The sequence below is a fragment of the Euphorbia lathyris genome, chromosome 3, assembly GCF_963576675.1.
Source record: "Euphorbia lathyris chromosome 3, ddEupLath1.1, whole genome shotgun sequence".
Lineage (NCBI taxonomy): Eukaryota > Viridiplantae > Streptophyta > Magnoliopsida > Malpighiales > Euphorbiaceae > Euphorbia > Euphorbia lathyris.
In genome coordinates this window covers 8,059,401-8,069,848 of record NC_088912.1, presented here as the reverse complement: position 1 = coordinate 8,069,848, position 10,448 = coordinate 8,059,401, and positions in this window count along the sequence as shown.

Sequence of the window (10,448 nt, the reverse complement as noted above, 5' to 3'; positions counted from 1 at the left end):
TGCAAAAGTTAAGTTTTTGAGACAATTGAGCTGACTATTCTCTACGGACAACAGAGACCTAGCTACTCTATTTAATATCTATACTATATATAATAGCGGAAGCAGAGAGAAATGAGGAGAAGTGTTTTAGAGACATTTTTAATGAGTCGTCAACTTAGGAAAAAATCAAATTAAAAAGATTTAATTAATTAAAAATAACATATTTATATTTATAATATATTAAACAATTAGTATCCCATTAATTAAAATAATAAAAGAAAGTAAGAGTTATAAGAAGATGAAAAAACACAAAGCAAAGAAAATCCAAAAGTCACAAATAAACTTCTATATAAAGCATGATAGATAGTATTCCACCATTATATTTATTGGCCATGATAGATAGTATTATATTTCTGAAGGTAATTATTCGATTTTTTTTCATATGTTGTAGTTATTTTGTTCTCAATTGTGTTATTGTTTTATTTTTATTAAACAATAGTCGTTATAGTTTCATCTTTCAGATTCATTTCTGTCGTTACCCAGGTTCCATATCTCTTGCTACTTTATCCATGTTTTTCTTTGTTTGTCTTTTTTTTTTCAAATTGATATCTCCAATTGAAGAAATCCGATAGAAATAGAAGATGCATAAACAACTAAAATCGGAAAATACAAAAGTGTCAAAAATTATAAGAAATTCTTATGTTTCTCAAGATAATTATTCGATTTTTTTTATATGTTGTAGTTATTTTTATTCTCAATTGTGTTGTTGTTTTATTTTTATTAAACAACAGTTGTTATAGTTTCATCTTTCAGAGATGAAATTCCATTTATGTCGTTACCCAGGTTCCATACCTCTTGCTACCTTATCCATGTTTTCGTTTTTATTTGTTTTTTTCTTTCAAAATGACTAAAATAAAGATTTTGTATATTTGCATTCTTTTTTAGTATATGTTGCTAGATGTTATCGTTTCGATTGTTAACTCTAACTAAAATTTAGATTTTCGGCTTTATATGAACTCAATTTTTAGGTTTAATTGAAGTTATGTTAGTTTTTCTAATTCGGAACCTGTTGATATCACACCCGACCCTAGACGACCTCAATCGGCATCGGGCGTGAAATAGAAAGATCATAATCAATACTTAGGAGTCTCCAATTTATCCAAAAATCATAATATTAGTCATTCGATGACCTCAACATATATTTACCAACTTCATTATATTACAATTGAAATACCAAAGTTTTAACCATAATTCTAACAATAAGCAGCCAACTTCCAAACCTTCGCCTAAACGGTCGGTAACCTTCTCTATATCCTGTACTTTTTCACCTAAAAACATTAAAACATTTAAAAACGTGAGACTAGCAGCTATAAAAACCAACTTTACTTAACATAGCTACATATATACATTTATAAAGGGATTTAATTAAAACCTTATAAAATATACTCAAAACTTAAGTTCATAAAATAAAATTTGTGTATGTGTATCCATCCTCGAATTCCACCCGTGTAGCTTATCATATCATATCAATAATCAATAATCGAGATATCTCATTTATATCTCGTTCCTTGCCTAACAGTTAGGACTACCATGGCGGTATGGTCTTACAACTTACAACTCCTACCCCAGACAATCCTAGATGGACAAAACCATTTTATCTGTCAAAATATCACAACTCATAAAAATCATATTTGGACTTCAATCCAAAATAATAACAACAATAACCGCAACAGATTTCTCAATCCAAAAACAATTCTTAAGAAATCATCAAATTCATTTTATTCAATATATATATACATTGAAACCAAAAACATATATGTATATATGTAAATCAACTAAATCAAGCCTTATAAATCAACATAATCAAGTAAAATCTGAAATTCACATAGAACCATAGTCAATAGCTTCATTTGAACCATAATTTCACAATAAAAACAAGATCGTGAAAAATCTCAATTTTACAAAATTCTTGCATAACCTTAAAATATCAATTTCTGAAACTTTATTGATTATATATATATATATATATATATATATATATATATATATATATATACATAAAACTCAAAATATAGTTGATAGTTACTTACCTTTGGCTATTAATTGAAGAAAACACACACGTTTAATTTTTCTCTACATTCTGTCTAAGACGTTTCCTTCCAAATACTACCGAAACTCAAAAACTCTTCGATTAGGACTTAAATCTATGCATAAAGATGCTACGGTTCCAATTTCAAGTGATTCGGACGGTCGAATCTCCGTAAATCAAAGAAACGGTGGAGAAACGGTTCAGAGAAAACTGATGAATTTATCAGGAATAGAAAAAGAAAAAGAAGATGACGATGGTTCTGGATGAATTTGGATGATATATATCCAAATTTAGCAAATATCATATTTGATCCTCCATCTTTCTAGAATCTTTTAAAAATTATTCTAAACTTTTAATATACACTTAAAACCATCAAATTAACTTCAAACTTTTCTTATAGTACCAAATTAACTTTACACATCCAATAATTATAATATATATTACAATCAAGATATAAATTCTCGAAATTTCGACAAGGATGTGACAGTTGAAATCCACTCATTTTTTTAGTTTGAGTTTATCTAACTGGAATGGATTGTATTTCTAATTCACATAATAGTTGTTCATTAAAGTTGGAGATATATTGAATAAAATATTAAAGAAGTATTGAAATATTATACTTACAATGGAGTTTATTTCAATTATAAATTATGTTATATTATTATTATTATTATTATTAAGAAGTTATTTTTTCTCACTTCTATAGACAAAGAGACTGTAAGCGTCTAATACACTTGATAAGATGTTTATTCTTGAAGAATTTGGATTATGCTAGATACAAATTCAAAATGAAGGTAAATAAAAATAAATTTTGATGCTTAAAATCCTAAAAATGTATATTAATTATGGATATTGAGATAATTGCTTTTGCAACATTGGCTTATATAGTTTTTAACTATTATATTGTGGTTTGTACAAAATTGTTAGTATTTCAAGAGTTTTTAAGAAATGAAAATGAAACATGATCATAGGACAAGTTGTTGGAAAATATTAATTAAAAACTATTATTATTTGAATCTCTTCAAATTCTCAAATGTTGAGCATAATGATTCTAATTAATAGAATTAATTTTACATATTAATTATTAATTTAATTTAATTTAAATTATCAATAAAATATATATATATATATTAATTTCAAATATACATAATATGTCAATTTATTTAGTTATCTAAATTATATAAAAGTTTCATATCCCGTGCATCGCACGGGTTTTCGACTAGTATATATAAATAAGTAGAGAGAGAATGGTTTGTTCAATTACTTAGCTAAAGAGGTAGTTAAATTACTTAGTTAAAGAGGTAGTTAAAGAGACAAAATTTCATATTCATAAATGAATGGGATTCATTTAATTTCTTTCAAAGCACAAAAACACCTAGTTAAATGATTGATATCCCAAAAAAATTGCCAAACTACACCCAAAAAATTGTTCAGGATATATTGAGTTTAAAAGGATAAGATACCAAAATAGACCTATGGTTTTTGAGGAAGTATCAACTTAGGCTCTACGCACCAATATAGGCTTAATGTTTAAAAAGAATACCAATTTAGGCCCCGATAACAGATATTATTCCGTTAAATTCTGCCAATTGTACATAGAGGGAGAAATCAGAACTTAACGGAGTAATATCAATGACGTGTCCAATCCGTTATGGAAGCCTAAATTAGTACCATATTTTAAACGTTAGACATATATTGGTACTACTTTGTACGTGGAGACTAAATTGATACTTCTTCAAAAACTATAGGCTTATTTTGGTAGCTTATCCCTTTAAACAATCCTCGTTTTAAAGTAACTGAATTTCAAAATTTGTATGTGTTAATTACATTTATCTAGTGTGACAAATCACACATTTAGTATATAGAGTTACTTCACCTAAATTAAGTGTGAAATTGACCTTAAAGTTAGTAACCAAAATAAGTGTATGGAAATAAAAACTTAAGTATTAATTCAGTTTTTAACTAATTAAAATTTAGATAAATTGATCTAAATACATTCAATTTTAATATTTAATGAGCAATTGATTTAATAAAATTCACAAATGAAAAAGAGAGTCTTGAACTATCATTAATCACTTTTGAACCATAATTAAGCACCTTTGAACAACTCAAAATTAATAAGAAAAATCATATTAGAAAAATCATATTGAAATCATTTATTTATATTGTTATTAATTTTTTTAATTCTTTTTAATTTTATATTACATATATAATTGCCCTCACTGGTTATAATTTCTGGATTCGTCCTGGACATAGTTGTAAGTAGTTTTTAAAAGATGAATTTCTATATAATTTTCCCAAAAAAATTCTCCATTTTGTGCCCAATAGGCTATGCATGTGAAAGCCAATATGGGCCATGCATTTCATTCATTCCAATCAAATTAATACAAATGAAAATAATATGCTATACTATAATAGTGGATATATATCTTTTAATTACGGATGTTCATTCGTTACGAGCTTTACATAAGATCTGATCCATATACGCAATTTACCCGTGATGGATATGAGAATATCTTTAAATACTCGATATCCACCATATATTTGATGGATAATAGGTAATTCGTTAACCATTAACCATCCCAAGTCTTTTTATCTCTCATCCATTGACTTAACTACTAAGTGAATTTATTTTTATTGATCAAGATTGAAAAAATATATAACTTGATTTATTATTAATTTCACTCCATATATAAGAAAACTCTAAATTATTTTTATGTTTTGCTAAATTTGTAATATTTTTTGTTTTATGTATTGATTTTTAACGGGTAAGGATATCCGCAGTTTTAATGAGATTCATGAAGTATACCGGTTAGGGTAATGAGACGGGTACGGATAATGAAAAAATAAAAGTGAGGTTACAGTAGTCAGAGTTAGAGATAAAGGTAAGGCTATAGGGGAGGGCCGCCAGAATCATCCCTACTAAGAATAATTCTAATGTTCATATCTTCGGAAGATTCAGCGCTGGTTTGGTTTACTTGATGTTCATTGTTTGATGTTGCGATTTGTTGTTTGCTGTTAGAAAAAACTGTTTTTCCAAAAAGCAGAAATTGTTGCCTTTTGTAAAAAGCTTATTTTTAGGTACAAAACGCAAACAGTAGTTCCTTAACCAAAATACTTTAAACTCTTATTTTTAATATGAAAAGACGAATATAAGGAGAAAATGAAATAAACAAACACCCTTTAAAATTAAGAGTGTCAAGAAGATAGCGTGAAATTATATATATGTATATATAATAAAAGAAAAATTTACATAGAATTCACTTTTGAAAACTTATCTACAATTATGTCAGGTAATATTTTTTTTTTGGTTAAACCATCCGGTACTCCGAACCACATTGGCCGACTAATCCGGATTCGGGGCGAGTCCAAGGATTACGGTATTTAAACCCCTCCCAATCGCCGTTATGGGGGATCGATCCTGAGACCGCCCTACCAAGCGCAGCCCCATGCTACCACTGCGCCAACCAACGATTGGTCAGGTAATAATTTGAATTATGCAAAACTCATAAAAAAAATCATTATTTTTAATATATTTTAAGAATTAGAATTTATAAATTAAAGATCTAGAATATATTTTCTAGGGTTCAGAATTTATGAATTGGAGTCTGAAATTTTTAAATTAGAATATAAAACATACTTTGGGTAAATTACACTCGTGGCCATTGAACTTTTCCCATTTTAACATTATGGCCACTGAACTTCATTTCTTAACGGTATGACCGCTGAACTTTACACTTTTTTAATATCGGTGGAACTCAACTTTAACTAATTCCTCAAAATGAGCGTTAACAACCTCAAAATGAAAATATTCAAGAATTAAAGTTGAATAGAACAACATTTACCATGAAACCATATTTTTATTTTCCGAAGCCACTTTTTTTTAGCTTTCTCTCTCTAAAATTTCACTCTCTCTCTTCTAACCAAATAACACCTAAATGACATCAAAACGAAAATTTTCAAGAATTAAAGTCCCTTAAAATATCATTAACTCTTCGAATTTTTTATTTTGAGATCGTTAATGGTCGTTTTGAGACGTTGAGTAGCCACCGGTATTAAAATGTGTAAAGTCCATTGGTCATACTTTTAAGAATTGAATTTCAATTGCCACAATGTTAAAATGAATAAAGTTCAGTATCTACAGGTGTAATTTAGCCAACATACTTTATTTATTATAGGGTAATTAATTTATTAGTCCCTATATTTTAAAACACACTGTTTAGTCCCTGTATTTTCAAAAACACATGGTAAGGTCCCTAACCTTTTTCTCAGTGAACTGTTTAGTCCTTCCGTCTGTTTGTTACATTTTTTACCGTTTATGACTTCGGAAATGACTAAATTACCCTTTACTATTTACCTTCAAACTTCAGAAGAGTAATTCAATTTAGAAGAAGAAGCTATTTGCATGGAGAACAATAAAAAGAACAGACTCAACGCTTACGAATTTGAACGATTAAGAAGAAAATTAAAAACAAGAACACTCAAAGTTGATTTCAGATGCATTAGAGTTTAAAGGAAAGCAAAATAAAGGAAAAGAAGAACACAAATCCAAATTGACTAACAGAATCTTCATGAGAGTCTAACGGCAGGGACTAAACAGTTCACCAAGAAAAACATTAGGGACTAAACAGTTCACCGAGAAAAACGTTAGGGACTTTAGTGTGTGTTTTTGAAAATACAGGGACTAAACAGTGTGTTTTGTCAAAATATAGGGACTAATAAATTAATTACCCTTTATTATATACAGGATTAAAAGTTTATTTTGTTGATATAATTTAATTATAATTTTATAATCAATTGTGATATTCACGTAAAAAGTCCGAAATTCGCGGACCTATAGTCTCGTCTAGTGAATTTGGGCTATAAAAACTACCTCGGGCTTTTAAATGGATGTTTGGCCTTTGATTCCATATTGGGCTAGGTATTTATAGCTCTCATATTCAGGTCCGGGCACCCGCTTAGCTTGTCTATGTTCGGATCTACTGGATTGGAGTTGAACAGGAAAATTTATATTAGGCCAGGTTCGGTCCAGATCCGTCTAAACCCGTCTAAATCTAGGGTGAACTTAGGATTTACAAAATAAAAATAAAAATAGGCCCATCCTATTAATATTAATTAATTAGTTCATATATTAAAATATTTAATTTATTATTTACAAAATATGTAATTTGTTTAAGTAGATTTATTTGGGTTGAGTTTAACCTTTGATTTTTAAAAGCGAGTCCAGCACAATTCGAGTCCGCCTAAAGTAATAATATGTTAGGTTAAGTTTGGATTTAGCATTTTTAGACAAAAGTCTGTTAGACCCGACATAGTCCGAGCAATCAACAACGCTAGCGCTAACTGTAAATTTACAGGTTTTAAAGTTCACATTATTTTTAATAAGATTTAAACTCGAGCATAGAAGAACAAAATTCAACTAATTAAATTTTGTCATGATAAATAAAAAAGCAGATGCATCTATCTTTTTTTTTTTTTTTTTTGATTGCTTGTTCAATGCAAAAAGAAAAAGAAGTAATAAAGTTTTATAATTGTGGATTATGTCCAAAGTTAATAGAAAAAGAAGAAGTTTGTTAGCTACTTTAATGTGGGGGTGAAGATCTTGCGTAGAAGCAATTTCAATTTCTCGATTGCATCCCGTTTATCGTTGATAGGTAATAGATATTAGTTGATTTTTATACCAAAAGTGGTTATTTTAAAATTTTATCAAACATTTTTATATTATGTTTAGAATGAAAAAACAAATAATAGTTCTGAAAAATTGAAACAAACAGGCACTAGTTTAACTCTACGGCTCATTTCGTAATTCCGTATGCAACATAATGGGATTAAAGTTGTAATTGAATCATGCTGGATCGAAAATTTGAAAAAAGTAGTTTGATTGTTATTTAACTATTACGGCCATTCCAAACAAATTTATCGATAAATTGAAAGAATTTCGTACATTTTTTTGTTGTTTTTTTGTAACTATATTAATAACACTGTAAATATTTTAGACAGTTTGATAAAAAAAAAAATTGTGATTAACTTATATGTAACAAATTTAGTTTTTAGGATTTTAATAGAATTTTTGTAATTTTGTTAGTAATACACAAAATGTAAGACTAAAATTGATGTTACTAAAAAACGTTAGAGTGAAATTTGCTTCATTTCATACGTTAAGTTCAAACCTTAAAACATTAGGGTTAAATATGATTTTTATCCCTAATTAAAATCAACGAAAAACATGAAAACGTGAAAAATGGAAAACATGAAAAAAATGTGATAAGAAAAATAGTAAAAATGTAAAAAAAACAAAAAACAAAAACCGTAAAAAAAATATTAGATTGAAGATGGGAATAAAAATTAGGGTAAATTCCAAAAAAAAACCTCTATGGTTTCATCGATTTCCAAAAAAAACCCTTGTGGTTTGTTTTTACCAAAAAAATGACCGTATTATACGCCATTACCCGAAAAGAGAAAAATGGCTTAACACCGTTAATTTGGTGAGGTGGCAGAGGGGTAAAATTGGAAAATCAATTTTTTTTTTATTTTTTTTATTTTTCTTTCTCTCTCCCTTCTATCTCCTTCTTCCATGGATGTTCTTCTCCTTCTTCTTCTTCTATTCTTCCTCTTCCTCCTCCTTTCTTTTCTTCTTCCTCTCTCTCTTCTATTCTTCTTTTTTTTTCTTCTATTTTTTAAATTCTTATGAAACATATTCTGGAAATTTCCAGAAATCTGAGATTTCTGAAAATAAATTCCAAAAATTTCTGGAATTTCTAGATTCTTGAAATTCCAGAAACTGGAATTTCCATTAATCGGGAAATTCCATTGAATTTCCCAATTAATGGAAATTCTAGAAATCTGGAATTCCAGATTTCTGGAAATTCCAGTTTCTGGAATTTCCATTAATCCGGAAATTCCAAATTGAATTTCCCGATTAATGGCTGGAATTTCCAGAAATCTGGAATTCCAGATTTCTAGAATTTCCATAAATCTGGTTTCAGCCATTGCTGATTCCGTTTAACTCGAAATTCCTTTACCGTCGATTCCGTTTTTAACTCCACCGCCGCCTCTAATTCCGTCGTTCCTTCCATCTCCTTCTCGTGTACCCGTCATTCCCTTAGCCTTCTTTCTGTTCTTTTTTTTCTATAAAGAAGAAGAAGATGAGAGAATAGAGAACAAGAAGAAAAAGAGAGAACAAGAAGAGGAAGAAGAAGACGACGAAGACGCAGCCCAGGAAGGAGGAGAGAAGAAGAAGAAGAAAATGGTGGGGTTTTATATATATTTTAGTTTTCTTTTTATTATTTTATTTTTTTTTTTAATTTGGACCATTTTGCCCTTTGCCACGTCATCACTTTTAACATGGTTAAGCCATTTTCCGTTTTTCAGGTAACGGCATATAACACGGTCCTTTTTTTTTGGTAAAAATAAACTACATGGTTTTTTTTTTAGAAATCGATGAAACCACATGGGTTTTTTTTGGAATTTACCCTAAAAATTATCAATTTCTTCCCATTTTTTTCATTTTCAATTTTCACTGTTTTGATGGGTTTTTTTTCTATTGTTTTGATATTTTTTCATTTTTCGCGGTTTTTCATTTTTTTCTTTCTTTCTCATTTTCAGTTTTTTCGCGTTTTTTTTTTCGTTTTCATGCAGGATGAGAAGTGAGATTTAAAAAAGGGTAAACTTTAAATAAAACCCATGTGGTTTTACTAATTTTCAGATAAAGGACAGTGGTTTACTTTTTGTCAAAACGAGGATTGAGGTTTTCAACTTTAGCAAAATAAGGACTTTTTCGATTGATACCATTAAAATCACCCTTGACGGTTTCAAAAATGACATATTTTAAGAACTACTAATATTCTAAACAACTTTAATTCTTCAACTTTTTTATTTTGAGATTGTTTAGATGATGTTTGGTAAAGAGCGAGAAAGTTAATGTTTAGAGAGAGAAAGTTCTAAAAAAGATGATTTTCGAAAATCGAAAATGTAATTCCATAAAAAATATGACATTGAACAACTTTAATTCTTGAAAATTTTCATTTTCAGGTCGTTAAAGATGGTTTTAATAGCATTAATCCAAGTGCGAAACCTTAATCCTTGTTTTGATAAAAAGTAAACCACTGTCCTTTATCTAAAAATTAGTAAAACCACAGGAGTTTTATTTGAAATTTACCCTTTAAAAAATGAGAGCTAAGATAGATCTTTGAAGGTAAAACTTTAGGAATATTATATACTTTGGATATAATCAGAATTTAAGTTTTTTTTTTTTTTTTTTTGTACCATAGATATCTCATTCCATTGAAATAAAATTATAATATGCAACCAAACATGATAATGAACCTTCAATATAATAGACATTCTATTATAAATACCATTACATCTTTTACCAAACAGA